Below are 23501 nucleotides of genomic sequence, written 5' to 3'. Positions count from 1 at the left end.
AACACTGTGGTACAAGAATTATACAGGACAGATCTAATAATTGTAAGTGTCTCCTCAGTATACTATTTCGTCTTACATAATTACATGTGAAAGGAAATAACATAATAAACTTATGTTGCTCGCTGGCTGGGGAGGCGGGGGTGAACCTAGGTTTTTAAAGGTCTGGTATTTTTAGACCTGTGGATGGTTCACTGCTGCTTTGCAGCTAGCATTAAAGAGCTTCTTTTACAAAGCCAGCTGTTGAGAGATTTGGAATTAGTTGGTCTCTTAGGTATCATTGTTTTGCCTAAATCCCTTAAAAAACTGATACCATAAAATTAGTACTATGTCTCTGTTACAACAAACTTTTTGCTTTGTCCTTGACGGACCCTCTGTTGTGGATCTCCTTTATTATTTTAATGTATCATTATGCAATTATGTAGTCTTGCTATCTGTCCATTTTAAGTTCATTCTCTCTCTCTCTCTCTAAAAACAAACTGGTGTGTGTGTGAAATATAAATAACATAGATGCATGAGGCAATTAATCTCGTTTTTTGTGTGTTCTGGGGCCTGTGGGGAGAGAAGGCTGAATATGTGTCACCTGTTCCTTCCCCCCCACAGTAGCTCTTCTTGTGGACTAGCAGGAACAGCAGACTGAAACCAAGGCTGTCAGTTTGACTGATGCTGCTTGCACTGGCAACCTTTGCCAGTGCTTTGTTCAGTAACAGGAGAACAACGGATCCAGTGTTTTTCTTCCCAGTTGTGATTCTCTTGCATAAGATTATTAGGTATTTGTTTTGTGGGACACACACTGCGTAGAGATGGCAATGTGCTATCCCATGATTCATGAGAAATTCAAATCTTCTCTCCACGTGTCTTTTTCTGTTTATGAAAATTATCAAGAGAATACACGTACTGCAAATTCTTTAAAGGTGTCAGAAAATACCTATACACTTCTTGAAGTACTAACTGTAGATATTTCTCAAACCAACCTAGTTTTCTAATTATAGTATCCAATCTAACTCTCATTGACTTTGGGAGTGGGACAGGAGGTGGACTATGTACACACAGTTGGAAGATAGTTTAAAAAATACAAAGAAATATAAAACACAAACATAACCACATTCTTCTTCTTTAAATTACCCCCCGATTACACATAAGAAAGAACTTGTGTATGGAATTGCTGAACATACGGTGTGTGTCGCAAATGTGCTCTTTTTGTGCCAACCATACAAGATGGAACTTTATGGTTCATTGATTTAAAGGTTACGTGCATTTTAAAATCATATGACAAGTCTATGGGGGTGGAGGAAGGGATTCAGAAGTGAAGAGACTAGATAGACACCCAAAATTATAACTGTATGAATACTCCAAAATATTAAAAATATTAACTTTAAAAAGATCCAAAAATGCACCCCGCAAGCAAGCAAACAATAATACCACAAGAAAAAGAATAGTTTCTTAGGAAGTACTAAAATTTAATCAGGAGGTAGAAAAGCTTCCCTGAAAACTCTGTATCTGCTATTACAAAGTAATCTGTAAAATAAATAAAACAATGATGAGTGAAAAGAATTTTGTTTTCCCATTCACTTTGTGCATTTGACAGCACTCTGTATACATCCAATTTGACTGTGTTGCTGACACAGTTGCATTATTTGTCCCCAGATCAGTGTATAAGAGTGATGTGCATACCCTTCTTTAGGCTCAGCAAGAAGGTGGTGTTCGCTGCTCATACTGAAAAGTCAGGGAGAAAAAGGAGAGGGAATGAATCACTGTATGTTAGTGTTGCTTTCTTGCCTGCCTTTACAAATGAGGCAAAGAACAGAAAAAGCCCTTAACTTTTAAAAGAGGGGTGTGTGTGTGTGTGCGCCCGTGTATGCACTCTCTCTCTCCCTCTGTATGAATATCCCTTTAATACATAAGAAAATTGATTTTAAATTAGTCAATATATAAAAATATAGATTAAACTGAGTCCCTTTCAACTTTAACATGCACACATCAGAAAACGTGCGAATACCAGAAATAAAGCTTTTTTTTACTCTAAATGGATGAATTTAAAAGAACAGAATAAGTTACATGGTCTGTGGTACTGCGTACTACGAGTGATACCATCACCATAGGCTGTGGTGCACCATTTCCTCATTCCTGTATTATGAGGCTATGGCAATTTTATTATTCTACTCTGTTATAACTTATTGCCTATTTACCATTTTAATAATTTATTTAGTGAACTTGTATTATGGGTTGGTGTATAATTTGATACAAATAATGGATAAACAACATAGAATTAATAGGATGGACTTGTATTGGGTTATTGTGACAGGGTAAACCACCAGAGTGGAACTCTTCTACTTTATCAGAGGGAATCTTCTTATTAAGCAAATTAATGTTACTATTTTGTGGTTTGGTTTTGAATATCTCTAACAGGGTTTTGGAAAAGTCTTTAGGCTAAATGGTGATAGTAATGCGTTGATTTGTATTATTGTAGATATGTTTAATATCACTGGTGATTAGAATATTGAATGTAAACAAATGTTTTGGACATTTCAAATCTAAAACAAATCCACAAATATGAAACAATGTATAATAATCCTATTGGAGTTCTGGTGACATGTTCCTTGGGCACCGCTCTTGAGTTAGTGGTGGTAATAGCCTTATTGGGATTACTGTTTTGTAATGGATGGTAACTATATTTTAATGTGTGTTCAGATTTGTCTCTGACTTCCTATCTTCCTTCCTTCCTTCAGTCCATGTTAGGCATGCATTGTGGCCAATATCATTGAAATAAAGAACTGGTTTGGAGCTGTTGCTATTGAGTAACTAAGCATTTTGTTTGCGATTTGTGTATGCTTCAGACACAGTGCCTCTGAATGCTTTGGTCCTTCCCTTTACATGCTCCAATCTGGGCATACCATCTGTGAAGTGTGTTTTGGATTTTCTAGGTTAAAGGGTGCAACACAAATGAAATATTGGTTAGTGTGGAGTTTCATATTCATTTTAGTTTGTTCTGCAAACATTAAGTTGGATTTTTCATCATTTTTTAAAAATTATTTTAATGTATTCATATACAAAATCTGCAGCCTTACCAACTTTGGCTGTGATCTGAAAGCTATAAACTGGAGTAGGCATAATAAGTATTTGGAATGCAAAACTCCAGTTAAAACATCATTGTACAGTAAGTGCTGTTTGTGATGCAGTAGGTGGTGCTCTTGCTTTTTTTGAGTCCGTACTGGACCAGCAAACTAACATAATGTAGGGAGGTGTAAAATTAAGGTTCTGACCTTGTTTATTAAAGATCCTAGGATGTCTTTTGTAAGATCCCTGGCATTAACCCCCATTTCCTATCTAAATTAAGCAATAATATTTTCTCTCTAAATTTTCTTTGAAGTTTTAATTGATTACGGTTGTCTCAACTTCCCATCAAAACTAACAGTGCACAGTAAACAGCTACCACATTCCATTTCAGAAATGGCTGATTTTAGTGGTGAGTGAATTGATATTTATAGTTCTTTGTTTAGTGGTTTTTTTTTAAAAAAAAAAAACCAAAAGAAATCCAAGGTTCTCTTAACTGTGTCAAACTTCTGTTTTAAAAATCAGTTTGAGTTTATGAATGTAGAAAGGTGCCTGAAATTGATATAACCTTGTGTCCTTTCACATACATTTAAATGTAAAGTTCTGTTGCTGAAATTTGAGTTTTAAAGTGGCATTTACTGTTCTAGCTGTGGTGAGTTAAGTTCCATTTCAATGGGAATTTTAATGATGGAGATCTAAATCCCTGAAAATAAATAGCTGAAGAGGTGCTTACACAACCTTCATTAAAACAGCACAAATGAATTGCTGTAGTGCCAATCAAATGGAATACATAGATTAACTACTTTGATTGTTGCATACTACTGTCACAATATTTTTCACTCTTGTATCCTGTAATGTTTGGTCATAATACCAGAATGTCTTGTCCTAATTCGCACTGAGAGAAAAGTCTGCCTGTAAAAGAAGGCAGATGTCTAATTGAAAACTGGAGCCATGCTAAACAGCATTAGATGCTGAATCTCCCTGGTAAATAGGGTAACAAAACCTTTTATCCCACTTAAAATTTTAACTTTGTTTCCTCTCGTTTTGCAAGTCCTTGAAGAGCAGTCCTCTTCAAAAAAAAACAAAAACCAAAAAAAAACAAAAAAAAACCCAAATTTCCCTCTGCTAGAAGGCCAAGCCCCACTAGCCTTAATTCTGGTAGTAACACTCACTAATCATCCATCTATATTGGAGTGAATAGGGCTTGACTTTGGGAATGACGTTTGTTCTTATTACAGAGCCTTCTAAAGGTTTTTCTCATGCCTCTTTAATATGCTCTGGGGAGGTTTGTGTGTCTGTACTTGATCTGCAAATATGGTAAAGCAATTTCCACTTTCCAGCCCTGATTACTGTTGGGTGTGATATCATCAATAGAGCACATGCTGAGGCATATCACAGGGAAGCTGGCAATCACTTTGAGGAGGATTTGCTCTCAAGGACTTTCAAATATAAGTTAAAGCATTTTAGCACAGCCATAATTTTACTACATTGTGTGTGTGTGTGTGTGTGTGTGTCTGTGGGGCATCTAGCACATAATCCTAAAGTAAATATGTGCTTATATATTTTGCAGTGAGACAAGTCCAATTTAGGATTCCCAATCAGCATAGGTATAGAGCAGACAATTACAAATACTTATTTTACATTTTAATACAAAACATTTGCAAAGTAGTGTCACCTTAATTTACTTAAGTCCTTAGTTTAGGGTTTTGTTTCTTCTGCTAAAATTCACTCACAACAGTCTAGAACAATGCAAAGACATGGCTGTGATGTCATCAGCTGTTGCAGAGGACCCGTAGGTTTCTGATGTGAAGGTCTGGTAGGTAAGTAAAGGTGATACTGAAATTGAAAGGACCCTATTAATTTAAACATTATTTTTAAACCCCAGTTCCGTGAGCATTCTGCCAGCATTTGTAACTCTCTCTATTTATTTGGTTTAAAATGTTTATATTTTGCCAAGCAAATAGCATGAACTATGAAGACCTTTACAAATGACAGCTTGAGAGTATGCATGTAGAACGTAGTCATCCCTTGATTACTGGCAAGTGTAAGGCTTCCCCAGAAAGTCAAAAGGTGCTGCCTGTGGGATAGCCATGGAAGACAGAAGTTCAGGTCTTGAAACATTGTTGTCTGTGAGGATAGGTGAAGAGTAGTTGCTCCTAGAGCTGCCTTTTGTAATGGATTAGGGAACACAGAAAAGAGAACTCATGGTAAGCTGTTGGATTTGCCTGAAAAATAACCTGTTTGAAGACACCCATTCAAATGCTGTTTGACAGTGGTATGTAATAAAGAACAATCAAATAACATGGGGTTTTTTTGGGGTGGGGGGTGTCTTTCTGCCTGTCAGAGAGAATGTGGTAAGGGGTCCACTCCCATAGCTCTGCACCCTTCCCTTACTGCTTTTGTGGCGAAATCTGTGTCTTTGTTTTCAGTGAACCCACCTCATATGGGATTCCACTCCAAGGTAATAGTGGTTCATCACTCCAGGGTACCTTTTTGGCTGGAGGCTGGTTACCAAATTAAGGGAAGCTCTTAGATTCAGTAGTGGCTGTACGATATCTCCTTCTAGAGCAGGGGTAGGCAACCTATGGCACACGTGCCAAAGGCGGCACACAAGCTGATTTTTCAGTGGCACTCTCACTGCCTGGGTCCTGGCCACCGGTCCCGGGAGCTCCACTGCTGGCCTGGGGTACCGGCCGCCGGCCTTCTGCCAGCCTGGGATTCCATCCGCCGGCCCCAGGGTCTCTGCCACCTGTCTGTGGGGCTCTGCTGCCAGCCTGGGGTCCCGTCCGCCAGCCCAGGGCTCTGCAGCCTCCCCCCGGCTTTGGCCCACTGGCCCCAGTCTGGGGCAGTGAGGGGTGCAGACAGGGGCAAGAGGGGACGCAGCTCAGCACCCCCACCTTAAAAATTTGTTCCAGCACCATTGTACTAGGATATTTTAAAGTCCTGATTTGCTGCTTACATCACTATCAAGCCATGTGGAACAGCGTGCTGCGTTTGATGTTGAGATTAGAATGTACAGGCAAGTACTGGAATCAGAATTTTCTGACAGATTTCAAGATTTCCAGCGATTTGCCCCAATGCTTTCTTTTCTAATTAAACCTGAAAAGTTCAACAAAAGCAACTTGGATTTGTCTGTATTTCAGTGGATGGGCGTTGAAGATTTCGAAATGCAGCTCATTCAGTTAAAAAGCTCAGAATTGTGGGCATCAAAGTTTGGAGATCTGCAGAGTGCACTTGAAGCTACCAAGTGAGATCCTGGGGCCTCTGTTCTGACCTGCTGGACGTCCCTGCCAGTGAAATTTAACTGTTTGAAGAAAATTACGTTTGCAATGCTTTCAGCATTTGGATCCACATACCTGTGTGAACAGGTATTTTCACACATGAAATCTGTCCTCTGTCCCTCTCTGAGCCGGTTAACAACTGATCACTCAGAAGCCTGTGTGCAGCTTAAAGTATCCAAATATATACCAGACATTGGATAACTCGGCAAGGAAAAGCAAGGGCAAGGATCACACTAAACTGATAAGATCTGCATTTTAATTTAATTTTAAATGAAGCTTCTTAAACATTTTAAAAACTTATTTACTTTACATACAATAGTTTAGTTATATATTATAGACTTATAGAAGGAGACTTTCTGAAAACATTAAAATGTATTACTGGCACGCAAAACCTTAAGTTAGAGTGAATAAATGAAGATTCGGCATACCACGTATGAAAGGTTGGTAACCCCTGTTCTAGAGGATGGGGTCATGGGACCTTTTCTCAGGGGATCTGTCAAGTTGGTCCTTCCCACCTGGAGAAGCTTTGAACCCCAGGTTTGGTGTGTGGGAACTGTAGGGGAAGAGAGCCTATGGCCTTATTGGGGGCCAGCTCAGGAATTTTTTTCAACTACCCTCCACATGGATGGAGTGGTACTCTTTTGCGAAGAATCTGGCCATCCAGAGCTCCTCAGATCTGTGTCCTCTGGATCTGTTGTCATTGCAGACAGTGATGCCTGAAATGTTATCTGAAGAAGGAGCCAAGGAGGTTGCTCCCCTCTTTGAGCAGGAGTATTTGGAAATGGACTATGAACCTGATTTAGCATTGAATGAACACATGGGGTGACCTCTGCCTCCTTTCCTTCTGAAGACGCTTCACAGTTCCTCAGTTTGGTGGATAATATGGTGTCCACTTTAAATCTTCCTGCAGTACCCGTGGAAGAGTCTTCTCACTTGGTGTCTGATATCCTTGGTCCTACCTCAGGGAATAGAATATCCCTGCCCATTTTTGGATAGTTTGCTATAGCCAGCTATCTCTGTGTGATCCATGCCTGTTTCTTGTCAGCCTGTTCATAAGAAAGCTAATAAGTTGTATTCGATACCTTCTGAGGGGGTTTCCTACTTTCATACCCACCTGGTCCCACATTCACTGGTAGTGGCTGCTGCCAGTAACAGGGCAAAATCTGGATAATTGCACTCCACCCTAGCTGATAAAGAAAGGAAAATAATTGATTCATTGGTGAAACAGCTATACTCTTCATCATTCCTTGGTATTAGGGTGGTGAATTATCGGGCAGTCATGGCCCTCTACCAGTTCCATTTATGGGAAAAGATAACATTTGTCCTTACAGGATTTAGTTGACAAGAAAAGGCTTCCAAATGCCATATTGGTGGAGGGCCAAAATGTAGCCCAGCATTCCCTCAGGACCTCTTTTGACACTTCAGACTCTGTTGCCAGAGCATTGCCTCCTGATGGTCACAGCAGATGCCATGCATGGTTTTGTTTTTCCTCCCTGACTCTAGACACACAGATTAAGTTGGAGGATCTCCCCTATGAAGGGAAGGGCCTTTTCAGCGAAAAGACAAATTATTGGAAAAATTTAAAGGACATAAGATTGCAGGCTTCTCTCTAAAATCTGACTTCCTCTGCCACTTTGTTTTTCCAGTACCAGAGACCCTATCCCCAGTTTTCATCATCTGTTTTTCATCATTAGAGAAGCCAACGGTATCAGCAGCTTTCCAGAGCCAACATAGTAAGAGGCCCTTAAAACTGAGGTCTAAATAACCTACTTCTTTGTTAAGGAACAGCAAGCCTCAATTTTAGCGAGACTATCAAGAGTTGAGACTCAGTCAGTCTGCCCTCTTCTTTGGAGAGAAGCTAGGTCATTTTATCATGCATTTAACAAGCATGGAGACTAATTATGTCAAACCAATGGGTTATCGAGACCATAGAAAGTGCTATGTACAATTCAAAAGATGTCCCCCCTCCCATTTCCCTATACTTCCCTCTTTAAGAATCCCTCTCATGAGACTATTCTCTTTCAGAAGTAGAAAAATTGCTCCTGATAGAATCAGTCAAAGAAGTCCCTGAATCTCTGTGGTGTCATGGCTTTTATTCCTGGTACAGAAGGAACACGGTGTATATTTGTCCAATACAGGCTTAAGGGACTCGAACACATAGGTTTGGAAATCCTGGTTCCATATATTAACTTTAGCCTTCATAATCCCTTTGCTATTGATCATGGGTTGATTTGTGACTTGAATTAAAGGATGTGTATTTTCATATTTCAATTTTTAATGCTTATCACCAGTACTTCCATATTTTGGTGGCTGGATGCCATTTCCAATATAACCTGCTTCCATTTGGCTCCTCTACACACCCAGAATGTATACAAAATGCCTCTCTGTGGTAGCAGCTCATTTGAGAAATCAGGGTATTTTCATTACCCTTGGCTATTGAAGGCTAATGTATGTGAGGATCTGTTAAGCCATTTTGTTTTTTTACAACTAATTTCTTTTTAGGTCAATTATCTGTCCTACTCACTGGATTCCCTTTGTAGGTTCTATACTGGACTTTGTGGAAGGCAGAACTTTTCTATCAGATGATAGGTTTCTCAAGATGAGCCAGTATCTATTAAAGATTCTATAGGGTTCCACTCAGAGAGTGAAATACTTCTAGGGTCTGATGGCAGCCGTTACTTACATGACGCCGTTTGCTTGTCAGAGAATGAGATCTAGGAAGCACTAGATATCTCAGGTCAACAGAACAAGTCAGGATAACATCCATATGTTGATCACCATACCTCAGAACATCATAGCCTTCCTGAAATGGTGGTCAGTAAGAACAAATTTGTCCAGAGATTTACAGTTTAACCCCAGGACCTGTCTCTGGTAATGTTGGATGCATCAAACAAGGGTCAGTGGGGGCTCATCTGAATCAGTTGACAATTCAAGGTCATTGGTCTTATCAAGAGACCCTGCAAATAAATGTGTTGTAACTGAGAGCTGTTCATTTGACCCTTAAGTCATTCCTTCATCACCTACAAGGAGGGTTGTGCAGGTGATGGCAGACAATACATTGGCAATGTATTGTACCAACAAGCAGGGGAGTGCTCATTCTGCTCTCCTGTGTTCAGGGGCTGTAAATCTATGGGATTGTTGTATCCTTCCTGGTGTCTGTCCCTGTGGCCCTGCATCTGGTAGGGACAAGCAATGTAGTTGCAGATTGGTTCAGCAGAGAGAGCTCTCAGTGCATTAATGGCCTCTAAAGGATCAGTCGGTTCAGACCATATTCTCCAGCTGGGATGGACCAGATGTGGACCTGCTCACAATGAGGCCCAACAAAAAGTATCTCCTCTTCTGTTCCAGAGCTGGCAGGTACAGTCTGTTCCTGCCTGATGCTGTGCTACTGCACTGGAGGAAAGGTTTCATGTATGCTTTTCTTCCCTTTCTGTTGATCTAGAAGCTAGTGAGTGAGAGACACCAGGACAGGGCTTGGATGTTTCTCATTGCCCCAGTTTGGCCGTGGTAATGGTGGTTTATGCATCTCCTTCAGTTGTCCAGCAGAGTCTTTGTATCTCTTCCTCTGTCACCAGACCTACTGTTTTAGCAGGAGGGCGAAGTCTTTCACCTAGACCCACAGTCTCTTCACCTGACCAGCTTGGGCGATTGGACCTTGATGCTGTCTGCTCTTGAGCAGTCATGTTCTTTATTTCTGCAGGACACACTAAAATTCTAGAAAACAGTCCACTAGAAATGGTTACCATTTAAAGTGGACCAGATTTCAGGGAGGGATGAAGGAAAAAACCTGATTTCTCCTCAGTCTACTTCCATTCTTTGTGTTCTGGAATACTTAACGTACTTAGTCCCAGGGTTATGTAACTCACTGGTAAAAGTTCATTTGGCAGCCAGTTCAGCATATTATACTTTGTTAATGGGAGATCACTGTTTGTTTTTTCATTGTTCGATCAAAAGGTTTATCAAATGAATGTCCCCCGGTTAAGGATCTCAATTTGGTGTTGACCATGCTGGTAAAATGGCCCTTTGAACTCTTGGCCAAGTGTACTCTCTCTCACTTATCAAGACAGCCTTCAATATTGACATGATGTCGGTCAGCAAATTTGAGTGAATCAAATACCTTTATAGCTGATCCAGCTTTCACTTCTTTTCATAAAGACAAATTAGTTCTCAGATTTGATCCCAGGCTCTTTCCTAAATTGGTGTCTGATTTTCACATTAATCAGATTTATTAATTTGCCAATTTATTTTTGCTAAACCTCATTCTAATAAGAGGGAGTATGTTCTATGTACTGTGGATGCAAGAAGGACCCTTGCTAATTATTGAGATGGAACTAAGTGTTTTCGTAGATTGTTGAGTGAGTTTGTTCATAGAATCATAGAATATCAGGGTTGGAAGGGACCTCAGGAGGTCATCTAGTCCAACCCCCTGCTCAAAGCAGGACCAATCCCCAATTTTTGCCCCAGATCCCTAAATAGCCCCCTCAAGGATTGAACTCGCAACACTGGGTTTAGCAGGCCAATGCTCAAACCAGTGAGCTATCCCTCCCCTTCACTAAGTGCTATTGTTAGTGTAAGATACCATATAAACCATTCAACTGTTTTTGTTTTTCTTCCCAGATTATATCCTTATGGGTTAAACAATGTATTGCTGAACATTACATGCTAGAAGAAGGTTCTGTGCCAGCTTTGGTTTGACCACATTCCACAAGAGTGGTGACTATTTACTTTGCTTGTCTTAGGCAGATACCAGTTGTTGAAATTTGCAGGGCTGCAACCTGAATTTAGGTGCACACTTTCACTAAGTGCTGTTGTTTGGATCTGGCCTCTAGAGCACACCCTGTATTTGGTAGTGTTGCTGCAGTGTCTATTCAATTAGGGCTCTGTTTCTGCCTCTAGGTCACTTTTCTGCATTAATCATCAGTCTGTCCCATAAGTGGGGAATATGCAAAGCTTGTCAAAGAAGAAATGAACTTGTAACTGAGATTCTTCGAGGTAGCTCTTCATATTTGCACTTCTTACCCATCTTCCCCACTCTCTGAGCCCTTGTTTATTCTGTGTCTCTGGCTTTGCACTGGAAGGAACTGTTGGGGGTAGGTGCTCCTCCTCCTATATAGCCTCACCTTCAGTACATCAATGATACTGAGGGGAAGGAGGGGGGTGAGAGTTCTCCAGTTTAAAATGCTAGAAGAAGGTTCCACGTAAGGCACCATAAGGTGGTGCAGTACTCATAAGTGAATATGCAGAGCTATCTCGAAGAATCTCGGTTAGAAGTAACCTTCATTTATGAAGAGACCCTTAAACCATAAAACCTGTTATAAAATGACAACTGCCATAAGTGGCAGGAGGCCTAGTACAAAAGCAATATTCTTTGTAGCCTCCATATCCAAAAGTCTTACAGAGGGGAATTCCTTCCTTCCTTCTGGTGGAAGACAAATAAGATCTTTTCTCCTTTTCCTTTCTACAATTAAAGCAGTTGATATAACTTCCTCAAAGATAACACTTATGTCAGACACTCTGTCTCTAGTTTCCTATCTGAGGTAACAGAGAGGTGCCAAGAGTTAGAATATTCACCAAGTAACCGTGATAGTCCAGTGAGCAGAGGCAAATTCACAGTTCAATAAAAACAATGGGTGAAATTGTGGTGGTGTTGTGTTTTAAATATAACTTTTTGTTAGTTATGGTGAGTTCAGCTTAATTGATTGCATGATCTGGCCTGGATGCTTTTAAAGGCTTTCCTAAAAGCCAAAGGCATATTGGTCTATCAGAAATATCTATGAAATAAGTTGAATTGAAAATTCGAAATATTTGTGATAATCCTAGACTACAATCTATTAACATAATAGATTTGAGGAAGTGTTTTACTAATCAGTGGAATGTGACCCAAAAATTCTAGCATGGGAAGCGATAGAATTAGAATTTGCTGTTTTTATAGATTCCTATATTGTTGACTGCTTTATTATTTAAAAAATAAATCAAACCTAAAGTTCCCTTTATCATGCTGAACAAATTAACTTAGGCCTTGTTACTGTAACTTCATAAAAATGTCAGTACAGAATCGAATATTGAATGCAATAGCTTCTTTTGTACATATTGTATTATAAATCTGAATTAATATCCTGGCCTGTCTAGGGGACTAGTAGTCAATCTACAGTCTAGCAACTCTAAATTTGATGGTTTGTTTCTGAATAACCACTACTAAAAGAGAGTCAGTACACTGGGAAAGGCTGCACACCCAAGCAGATGAAAACGTTATTAGCACTAAGTAGAGGTCCTGTAGGAAATGAAAAGGAAAAAAGGCGTGATCGCAAAACATGCTGCATCTTGGAGGTTAAATGTATGAATAAAATGAGAATTGTTAAAAATCAAGCTGAATTAACTCTTGCCAAGGAAATTAAATAATGAGTTTTTTTTATTTTAAGTTATAAGGGAAAGGGAAGTGAGGAAGGATGAGGTTGGGCCACTATGCAGTGGAGATGGGGGAGGAGATTTAAAGATAATTTAGGTATGGCCCAAAAACTAAATTAATACTTTGCCTTAGTTTTCAATAACAATAACAACTGAACATGGGCATGAAGGCAGGTTGGCTGATGGAAATAAGTGTAGAGAAATGGAAGATTCCATATCTGAGGTGGAAAAAAGCTTAGCTTAGGCCATGTCTACCCAACAAACTAGGAGTGGGCTAATGAAATTTGCTGCAGATACAGAGTTGGAGGGCATCATCAGTACACAGGAGAATCGTGGTGTTGTACGGAAAGATCTGGATGACCACGAAGACTGGAGTAACAAATAAGAAGAAATTCAATAGTACAAAATGCAGGATCAGGCACTTGATCTTGTCTTGATCTAATAATAGGGTCTAGTGATAGGAATTTCTACCGTAAACTGGGGGCTCATTGGTTGGAAATGAGAGAAGAAGAGAGACCTGACTGTGTTGGCAATCACCAGATAAGTGTGTGAGCCGCCAATGTGATGCCGCTATGAAAAAGGCAAAGGTGATCCTGGAATTTATCCGGCAAGGTGTTTTCAGTAGAGAGGGAAGTATTCATGCCATTCTGTAAGGCACTAGATCTAGAATATTGATACAATTTTGGTCACTCATGTTCAAGGAAGATGAATTCAAACTGGAACAGGTACAAAAAAGAGCTACTCCTGAAGAGCAGGGGAATGGAAGGCCTAGCTTATGAGAGGAGACTGGAAGTGCTTGGCTTGTTTAGCCTAGCAAAATGAAGGCTGAGAGCATGTGTGAGTGCTCTTTATATATACAGCAGAGGGGTAAACACTGGAGAGGATGAAGAGCTATTTAAGATGAAGGACAATGTTGGCACAAGAACAAAGGAGTATAAACCAATTCAGGCTGGGAATTAGAGGGCGGTTTCTAACCATCAGAGGAGTGAGGCTTTGGAATGGCTTCACAGGAAGAGTAGGTTTCAGAGTAGCAGCCGTGTTAGTCTGCATTTGCAAAAAGAAAAGGAGTACTAGTGGCACCTTAGAGACTAACCAATTTATTTGAGCATAAGTTTTCGTGAGCTACAGCTCACTTCATCGGAGGAGTAGTGGAGGCAAACTACTTATTAGTTTTGAGAGAGCTGGACAAATTTATGAATGGGATTGTATGCCAGGATTGCTTCTGATGTTGGGGGACAGGGCTCGGCAGTCCTGGGGTTCTCTTCTGGTTAATGTCTTTTGTTCCTAAAAATCTCATTCCTCAGGGCTTTAGCAGTCACCAGTAGGGGTCAGGAAGGAATTCTCTTCCCTCCCTTACTCCCATGTGGCAGGGACACTCACTCACTCACTTTCAGTTGCATGGTTGGTTGGTTCTTCCTCACAGACTCAGGGTCTGATCGCCGAAGGAATTTCTCCCCAGGACAGATTGGCAGTGACCTTGGATTTTTGGTTTTTGCTTTGTTTTGTTTTTGCCTTCCTCTGCAGTGTGTGGTGTTTTGACGGGATTATCTGGGTATATCTCACTTTGGCCTGGGCTACGCTGTGGGGAGTGGGGGGTGTGTTTCCAAACTAAGATACGCAACTTCCGCTATGCAATTCGCGTAGCTGAAGTCGAAGTATCTTAGTTCGAGTTACCTGGCTGTCCTCACAGTGGCAAGTTGACCGCGGTGGCTACCCCGTCGATTCTGCTTACTCCTCCTGCCGAGGTGGAGTACAGGTGTCGATTTGGGGATTGATTTATCACGTCTAGGCGAGACGCGATAAATTGATCCCCGATAGATCGATCACTACCCGCCGAGCCGGTGGGTAGTGAAGACGTATCCTTAGTCAGCTCTCTACTATTGCAGGGAGCTCTGGCATTGGTGCCCCCTTGGTCCCTCTTATTTTCTGCCTGTGGCACAGAATAGTTTAGTCTCCTGGAGGCTGTAAGTTTGGTTGTTGAATTTAGTGTGTGGGTGCTGAATGGTGGTTGGTGGTTTGTGATATACAGGACTAGATGCTGGTGCTCCCTTCTAGCTTTAAACTCTCTCTGACTCTAAAATGGCATAAGATTGAAGCTGCATTAAATTTGAAAATGTATTTCTGAACTAGATAATTTAGTCCACAGCTTTTTCCCATTTTTTTATTAGTCAGTTGAAAGGCTTGTTACATCTGAATTTTATAAAGCAAAAGTTCTTATTCCACCATAGAGTATTAGCTCTTGGGAGAGGAGAGCTTGGTGGAATTAAAATGTGCATCTATGAAGGAGAGATGGTAAAGCAACAAAATGATCCAGCTGGTATGTGTTCTATAAACACACACACAATAGTTAACAATATGCAAATTTACAGAGTGGATCAGGCCAAGGCAGTACATACACACACCATTCCTTATGGGCAAAGAAGAATACATAGAACACTTAAGAGAAACATTTTAACATCCGTTTGGACAAAGTATCATTTTGGTATGTACCATGACTCAGTTAACATCCGATTTAACACATCGGTGAAAACAGAGTGCACTATCTACACTGGTGCTTTACAGCACTGAAACTTACTGTGCTCAGGGGGGGTGATTTTTCAATCCCTGAGCGAGAAAGTTTCAGTGCTCTAAATTGCCAGTGTAGACAAGCCCTGAGAAGGAATACCACGTGAAAACCCATTAGCCTGTTATTAAAGTGTGATCATAATAGGGTCTGTATGGTGTGAAAATGTTTTGCAACCTCACCCAGCATTAAGAGCACAATCCAAGGTTGCTCTTCCTGGAGCGTGTGACTATTTTCTTTGTCTTATTGTGAGGGTAGATACTAAATTCTGTTTTCATTCTGCGATTGAAGGAGGATGTGGAGACTTTTCATCTTTCTTAAAACGTTACATAATTTCAGAGCTAATCAAGAAAGGATTCATTTCAGTCTTCTCTCAGAATTTATTTTTATTTCCCCAATTTCAGTTCTCTATGAGCTTGAAAACTGAATGTGCTGTTTAAAGCCATGCTCAGTTTGGTTCCCTTCCCAATCAAGATTTTGGCTCCAGAGCAAGTAGATGCCCAGGCTAATGTTTATTAACAGTAGTTAAATCGTATCTGTTACCCATTTATCCAGGGGAGGAAAAATATGAAATGGGAATTTCTCTGAGGGACGAAGCTTGGAAACAAATCTGTCAAAATCTAGGGTATTGGGCACACTTCCTCTTTTTCCAACAAATGTCTAATTCAGAACATTTTAAGACTTTGCTGAACCAGTCAGATGACAGTAGATGAGCATTGTGGACAGTGTAAATGCTAGCTACGCATCCATTCACATCTCAGTGTTAAACATCTTTTGCCCCATCAGGTGACTGCTGACACTTGGACAGTTATTTGCAAACAAATCTCAGAAACATGAAACTACCTCATTATTGCTGTTAAATTCTACCTCCTCAGCCTTGATGGTTGACCTTATAAAATCCTAGCTTTAAAAATTACCTGACAGCTTTTAGCTTTATGCAAATGATTTACTGAGACATAAGCACTTACAATTAGATTGCTTACCTTGAATTATGTGGTTTGGAGGGAGTGTTCTGCATGCTGTGCTCGAAAGTTTTGTGGTTTGTTTGTTTGTTTGTTTGTATTTTATGTTAATAGTATTCCCATTTCATCCAGTTTTTATACTTAATCATTTTCCTGTTGTGAGGATATGCTTTTGAAAGAGAGATTAGAACTTCCTCTAATAATGTCTTCTCAAAGATCACTGCAACCAGTCTGACCCTGCTTTAACTGATAAGGAAAGAAGGAAATTTTCATGGTTATAGTTAAGTTTTTAAAAAACAGTGTTCTGTTATATTTTAGGGCAAAGCCTCAGTATGCAAGTTTAACTGTGGAAATAGTTTTCTGGCAATGAGTTGAAATGGTGTGTCCTCCTTGAGGCTCAGCCCATGGTTGTAAGGTCTTACAACCATTTCAGCTGAGTGGGACAAAAATCAGTAGTGAGGACATTGGTGAACTTGGTCACTTAGGGGGAAAAAAATTCAGGTAAGACAAATTTCCCTTTCCTTGGACTATGCAGTCCTCCACTGATGCATACATGCATACAGAGATTTTTGTTGTAAGGCTCTATGTACACGTTAGCTGTATTCAAAATAAATACCAATATATTTTTGTCAAACAGAATAGAAGAAAATCAGAGAATTTTTGATGCTGACTTTAGGGAGGTGTTCAAATTGATTAACAATAAAATTATCCATTTTTTATTAACTTGTAAATAAAGTGAAAATAGTTCCCTGTTCTTTCTCTGTAGATATTGAATATTTCAGAGTGGAGAACAAGTTTCCTATTGTATTCACACTCCTGCAATTTTAGATGAAATATAAAAAAGTTAATTTTAAATCTTAAAATGACTAAAAAGAGAGACTTCTCATAGCAGGTAAGTTCAGAGTTCAGGTTGCTTTCCCTTCTTGATCTTCCTTTTGTGTATAATTTGGACCTGCGGGATGCCAATTTTAATATCCCAGTGTGCCCTTGACATCTAGAACGAATGGTAGTGAACCTATAGCTGTAGTACCGATGTTCCAGTTTGGGTTACCGTCTCCTTTTCTGAAGGTTCTTCACGATTATAGCAGAAGTTGCAGCAACCTTTAATATAACAAGCTAGCCATAAATATGCTATTCCGAGGCTAGTTATTTTGGCTCCTTCCTAGATTCCAGAAATACAAGCAGTTTTCTAAATCATTTTAGTTGTTCCAAAATCTGGTCAGCTGTGTCCTGCTTTAAGGACCAATTGTTACATCCTGACCACTGATAACCACTTACAGCCCTTCTAGACTATTGTATAATGCAGGGGAAACACAATGTGTCTGAGGGTATTGAATAAATGTGAGCACCATCATTGGAGATATCTGCCTTTTTCATAATCTGAGATTATTGCATTATTATTACTTCCCTGTGACAGACAAGTAGAAACTCTGGTATTCTCTCTAAATCTAGGCCCTAAATTTCTTTGTCTTGACCAAAATTTAGATCCTCTGAAAATCATTGTTCTATTCTGTGAGGTCAAGGGTCTCTAAAGAATGCTCTGCAACAGATAGACTTTATTATGTATCTCTGAGTCGTCGTATCAAAGAGGTACTCTTTTCCTCTTCATTGCTGAGCCTGTTCCATAAATATCACTGTACTGGGTGGAAAGGTTTCAAGTGGTGTAGTATGTAGGATAGCGTTGTGGTCATCCTACTTTTTTGCACAAACACTATAGACTGATGTTTCTCTTGATGACATCTGTTCCCTTCTAGATGCAGCCCTTTCTCTCAGAGCTTGCTATCAATCATATGTTTGGGTGAACTGAGAGTAAAAGAATTTACTACTTGCACAGATGCTTCGTTACTTTCTTATATTCCCAGCTGCCTATTCTGATCTGCATTTTTGTGTGTAAACAGTTCATCCTTGAACTATCTGCTATAATAATAGTTATTTGTTGAGGCTATCTATTAATCATCGACAGATTTTTGTGTTGGAAACTGCGGAAGTCTCTGTTAGGGCTGAGCAGTACATGAGCATGACTGAATGGAAAGGAAGATGCCAGAAATGAAAGTTCTGTGATTCACTGCTTCTTGCTCTCAGAACAGAAGAAACAATCCATCAATCCAGATTGATGGATGAGGATGCAGGAAAAAAAGGCCTTTGAAAGAAATACTTTTTGGAGAGGATATTTAAATGTTCTTATTCTGTATTAAAAATGCAGATGTGAACATTGCATTGATGCATGATAAGTAAAAATGAAACTGACCCTTTCATTATCAAATCTCAGTGAAGAGCAAAAAGGAAAATTGGCACAAATGAAAAATATTTCAAAAAATCTTTTTAATGTAAGATGATGATGTAATGTAGTTTTCACCCCTCCCCCCATATTTATGTTGACAATGACTTTATTCTATAGATGCTAAAATACTTTCCAGTTGTCTTTTATCATATATGAAACCTTAGGATTCAACATCTGTTTCATTTTTTGTATTGTGGCTTACTGTATATTTGACTCTAATAGAAGCTATTACATCCACTTACTGCTGTTCAAGTTGCTTTTCTGAAGACTAGGATGACTTATTTTCTAAGGCTATGTCTGCACTACAGACCTTACAGCTGCAATGCTGTAAGGTCTCCTGTATAACCACTCTTTGCTGGTAGGAGAGAGCTCTCCTGCTGGTATAATTTAAACCACCCCCAGCAAGCAGTGCTAGAAGTCTCTTGCCAACATAGCACTGTCCACACTGGAGCTTTTTGTTGGCGAAACTTTTGTCAGTCAGAGATGTGGTTTTTTTTCCCCACACTCCTGACCAACAAAAGTGCTAGTGTAGACATAACTTAAGTTTCCAAATTTCCACTATGCTATTCAATAATATTATCTTCTGTTAGCTCGTGTTAAACTAGGATAAGGATAGGAACAGCCACTAGGCCAATCATATCTCCTCGGCATTGCAATTTATTTTAATTCAAGGATCTCTTTTGGGCAACTGTGTAATATTTCTGAAGTGTTTCTGTCAGAGAAATTATTACAAACAAAGAAAGATATATGTAAAATCTTTCTATATTTTTGTAACAATATTTTTTGAAAATTGAAAAATGCAATTAAAAAAACATTTCAAAGAGGAATGGCCAGGTTAAAATAACTTTTTTTAAAAAAGTGTAAATATATTTTTAAAATGTCAGTTTTAAACTACATTTTGCTGTACTGTCTCTTCATTTACATTTCTCGCATATTAAACAATGCAGATTAGCAAATTTCACTTTTGTTTATACTCCGTAGCCAAACTTTATTTTCTTACATTCTAATAGTGTTGCATTGTTTGATGGCAGACACCAAATTATTGTTGAAACTGCATAAATAAACTTGAAATACTTAGTAAAATTAGATTTACAAAATCTACATGATAGACCAAATTTGACCTCAAAATGCTCCTGAAATTAAGCTGAAGGTAATGAATTTGTAATAGAACTGTTGGAAAAAAGTTCAGAATATTTTTAGACTGTCGGAGGTAGATTTGAAGTACTGTTTCAGCATAGAATGTTTTAATTTTTTCTTGTAAAATGGATTAGTATTGATATATGCTATTCTTTTCATTGATTCATATAATTTAATTTGCTGATACCTTAGTGAAATCATGTTTTAAAATTCAAGTAAAAATTGGTTGCATTGACAAAACAGAACCTCTTTTTTACTGAAGTGTTTCAACAGAATAGTGTATTTGTTTTCTTTTTTGATAAGAGGAACTGGGATGTGCTTGACTAGTTTTTTCTTTTTTAATTGAGGGATGGGGTGAGAGGGGGCTTTGTCTTTATACCTGTCAGAGCTTGGTCTTGCTACTAAATTGAGGTCTCAGTCCTGCTCCATCCAAGCATGACTAAATCGGAGTGCTTTAGAAGGTAGTCAGTGCTGTTTTTTAATCGATGAGAGGGTCATAATATAGTGGCACAAGGCATTTTTCCACCACCAGAACTGAAAGTGATGCCTCTTCAGTGCAGTCAGTTTATACTTTTAGGAAGTGAGAGATTAGTGCAGGGATGGCCAAACTGTGGTTCTTTTACCATTAAAGTGCGTCTCCTCCCCTCGCCCCCATTCTCCACCAACCAGACTGGGTGGGGAGGCGGGGAGCTCAGGACCTCTGCCTTGCAGCAGGGGGGTGGGGGTGGGGGTAGGAGAGGGGTCTTGAGGTGTCAGCCCTCTGGGGGGCACCTGCCGGGGTTTGAGGCTTCAGCAGGAGCGGGGCTGAAAACCCAAGCCCAGGCGCCTTCTATGGGTCTGAAGCCCTGAGCCCTGGCAGGTGTGCCCCGGCTCTCCAACTTCTGAAGATTGTTGTATGTGGCTTAGAGAGTCAGTGAATTTGGCCACCCCTGGATTAGAGGAACTGAATCTGGGTCATTTGCATGGCATTGCAGAACGTTGCCCCTGTAGGCAACTCAACTGACTCAAGGAATTGTCTTTTAACATGCAAGAGAAAATGGTAATCGGGTGAAGTGAAATGGAATTAGAGTACTACATTAACTGAATGAATATATTTTTTAGTTCTCTTTGCTAAAAATACACCTTTTTTTCTTTCCTTTGGATTGGTCAGGACAGGAGTAATGCAGAGAGTGCGCACACTGAGCCCTTAAGAAGGAGTACATCTTGTTTGTCTCTGCAGTAACCTCTGAGTGTTTTAAATAGCAGCAACAACAGGCTATAAAGGAAAAAGAAAAGGAGTACTTGTGGCACCTTAGAGACTAACCAATTTATTTGAGCATGAGCTTTCGTGAGCTACAGCTCACTTCATCGGATGCATACTGTGGAAACTGCAGAAGACATTATATACACACAGAGACCATGAAACAATACCTCCTCCCATCCCACTGTCCTGCTGGTAATAGCTTATCTAAAGTGATCATCAAGTTGGGCCATTTCCAGCACAAATCCAGGTTTTCTCACCCTCTGCCCCCCCCCCCCCACACACAAACTCACTCTCCTGCTAGTAATAGCCCATCCAAAGTGACCACTCTCTTCACAATGTGTATGATAATCAAGGTGGGCCATTTCCTGCACAAATCCAGGTTCTCTCACTCCCTCACCCCCCCCCCCCCACACACACACAAACTCACTCTCCTGCTGGTAATAGCTTATCCAAAGTGACCACTCTCCCTACAATGTGCATGATAATCAACCATTTCCAGCACAAATCCAGGTTTTCTCACCCCCCCACCCCCATACACACACAAACTCACGGCTGTTACTCTGAAACCTATAAAGGAAAGTTTCTTCTTTTTCTCTCCAGATTACGATGGCTATAATCTGTAGCATTGTGGTCTAAATCTGTAAAAATAAGTGGGAATGGGGAAGAAATCCTATGGACTTTAACAACAATGAAGATAATTCCTGAACAACCAAACTGAGCATTCTCAAAGGTTAACATCTATTCACAGGGTTGTAGATTATTTTGGAAGAGGGACACTGTGTTTTAGTGAATATGATAGTTATTGCCTATCTTGGAAAAATTTAGATTTTTAAAGAATTTTTTTTTGCTGTTTTGGTTAATTATGTACACCTATTTAAAAAGTGTGGTGAACACTCCCACAAAAAAACCTATGCCAGCTACAGAGGCAACAGTCAGTTAAACCAGGAGATAAATTGGAATGTAACAATGTAATTTATAATTAAATCTTTGATGCAGCCTCAACATTAGCAAAATTGAAGAGCAAATCTGTAATGCGCTTCTTAGTTACAAACAGTGGAACGTTTTGTTCTGAATTTCCTCAAGTAATTCTGTAGTTTTACAATTTTAGTTCCAGTAGGTTTTGGGGTAGTGTATTCTCAATATTTGAATCACAGCTGCAATGGAATCTTTATTGAGGGCATGTCTACACTTACCTCTGGAGCGATCGATCCAGTGGGGGGGAGGTCGATTTACTGCGTCTAGTGAAGACGCGATAAATCGACCTCCAAGCGCTCTCCTCTCAACTCCGGTACTCCACTGGAGCGAGAAGCATAGGCGGAGTCAATGGGGGAGCGTCAGCAGTTGACTTACTGCAGTGAAGACACCGCAGTAAGTAGATCTAAGTATGTCGACTTCAGCTACGTTATTCACATAGCTGAAGTTGCATAACTTAGATCGATTTTTTCCCTCCTCTCCCCCCCTCCAACCCCCCACTGTAGACAGGCCTTAGTGGAATCTCTAGATGTGTTAATTTTTTCTACCTTTATGGAAATATGACCCCAAGTATCTGAAACTGTATACACTTCTTGTTCAAGACTAAAAATTTACGTATGTGGTTTTAGTTTCTTGTGACCATAGGGTGCAGCTAATTATGTGAAAAGTCAAAGTTCAATAAATTTTTTTTTTAATTGCGGCTTTGCAGCAATATTTTATACAGATAGAAATCATGTTAAGAGATGTACTAACTCAATTGCTAAATGATATTGCCATCGGGCATGGGTCCAACAATAGTCCAGCTATCCTGGGTCCCACGGGGCAAAGGCCAGACCAACCCCTTGCACTACTTGCTTTAACTGTCTTCATGAGACAAACACCTAGTGTATCCTGCATTCTTATCAAGACTTCATGGTATAATAGTAATACGTTTTTCTTGCACCTTTCAGTCCAAAAGGATCCCAAGTTACAGAATAAATGTATAAGGTTTACTTTAACATCTCTGTGGTGGAAATTATGTAGCCCTTCTGAGAACAACCTTTCCTACATACTTGTAGGAGGGAAAGTGAAAAATAACTTTAAGAATTTTGTTATACAGAACAGTTAACCTTTGCTGCTATGGCTACCTCCCAGCTTGGGTAACACCTTAACTGTATGAAAAGTGCCATATACTCTTCCATGCAAAACCTGTGACTTTTACATCTCATCCAGAAGATAGTCCTTCATCAGCACAATGCCCTAGAATACTGTACTGAGTCACAGGTCAGGGTGGATCCTACTATGTCAGTACCGCATCCTGCACCACTTGGGTTTTCCATGCATGTGTCCAATTCAAGTACTGACAAAGTTTCCAAAGAGATTACAATCCAAGAGGGTCCCTTTCCCTCCCAATTTTTCATGCTGTAATTTAAAAAAATTCTTTCTCTATTGGCTTTGATTTTCCTTCCATGATCTCATTCAGTCAAACAAAGCTGATTTGGAGGCCTGCTCCTCTTTCCACTGTCCCCTTGGATCTGGAAGCACAGTTTGACTTCTCCTGCTGTCTTCACTGACTTTTTTCCCCCTGTGTATTATCTCTAAAAACTATTATTATTGATATATGATA

The 23501-nt window shown here is 39.8% G+C and overlaps 1 protein-coding gene across 5 annotated transcripts in view; it reads left to right on the top strand.

Moving 5' to 3' along the window:
* Positions 1–23501, top strand: part of CNOT2 (CCR4-NOT transcription complex subunit 2) — a 151413-nt gene that overhangs the window by 21910 nt on the left and 106002 nt on the right. The window lies entirely within an intron of this gene.

Source organism: Lepidochelys kempii, chromosome 1, assembly GCF_965140265.1.
Source record: "Lepidochelys kempii isolate rLepKem1 chromosome 1, rLepKem1.hap2, whole genome shotgun sequence".
In the NCBI taxonomy this organism is placed as follows: domain Eukaryota; kingdom Metazoa; phylum Chordata; order Testudines; family Cheloniidae; genus Lepidochelys; species Lepidochelys kempii.
The sequence above is the reverse complement of the archived record's forward strand: the minus strand, read 5'-3'. Positions and strand labels throughout refer to the sequence as shown.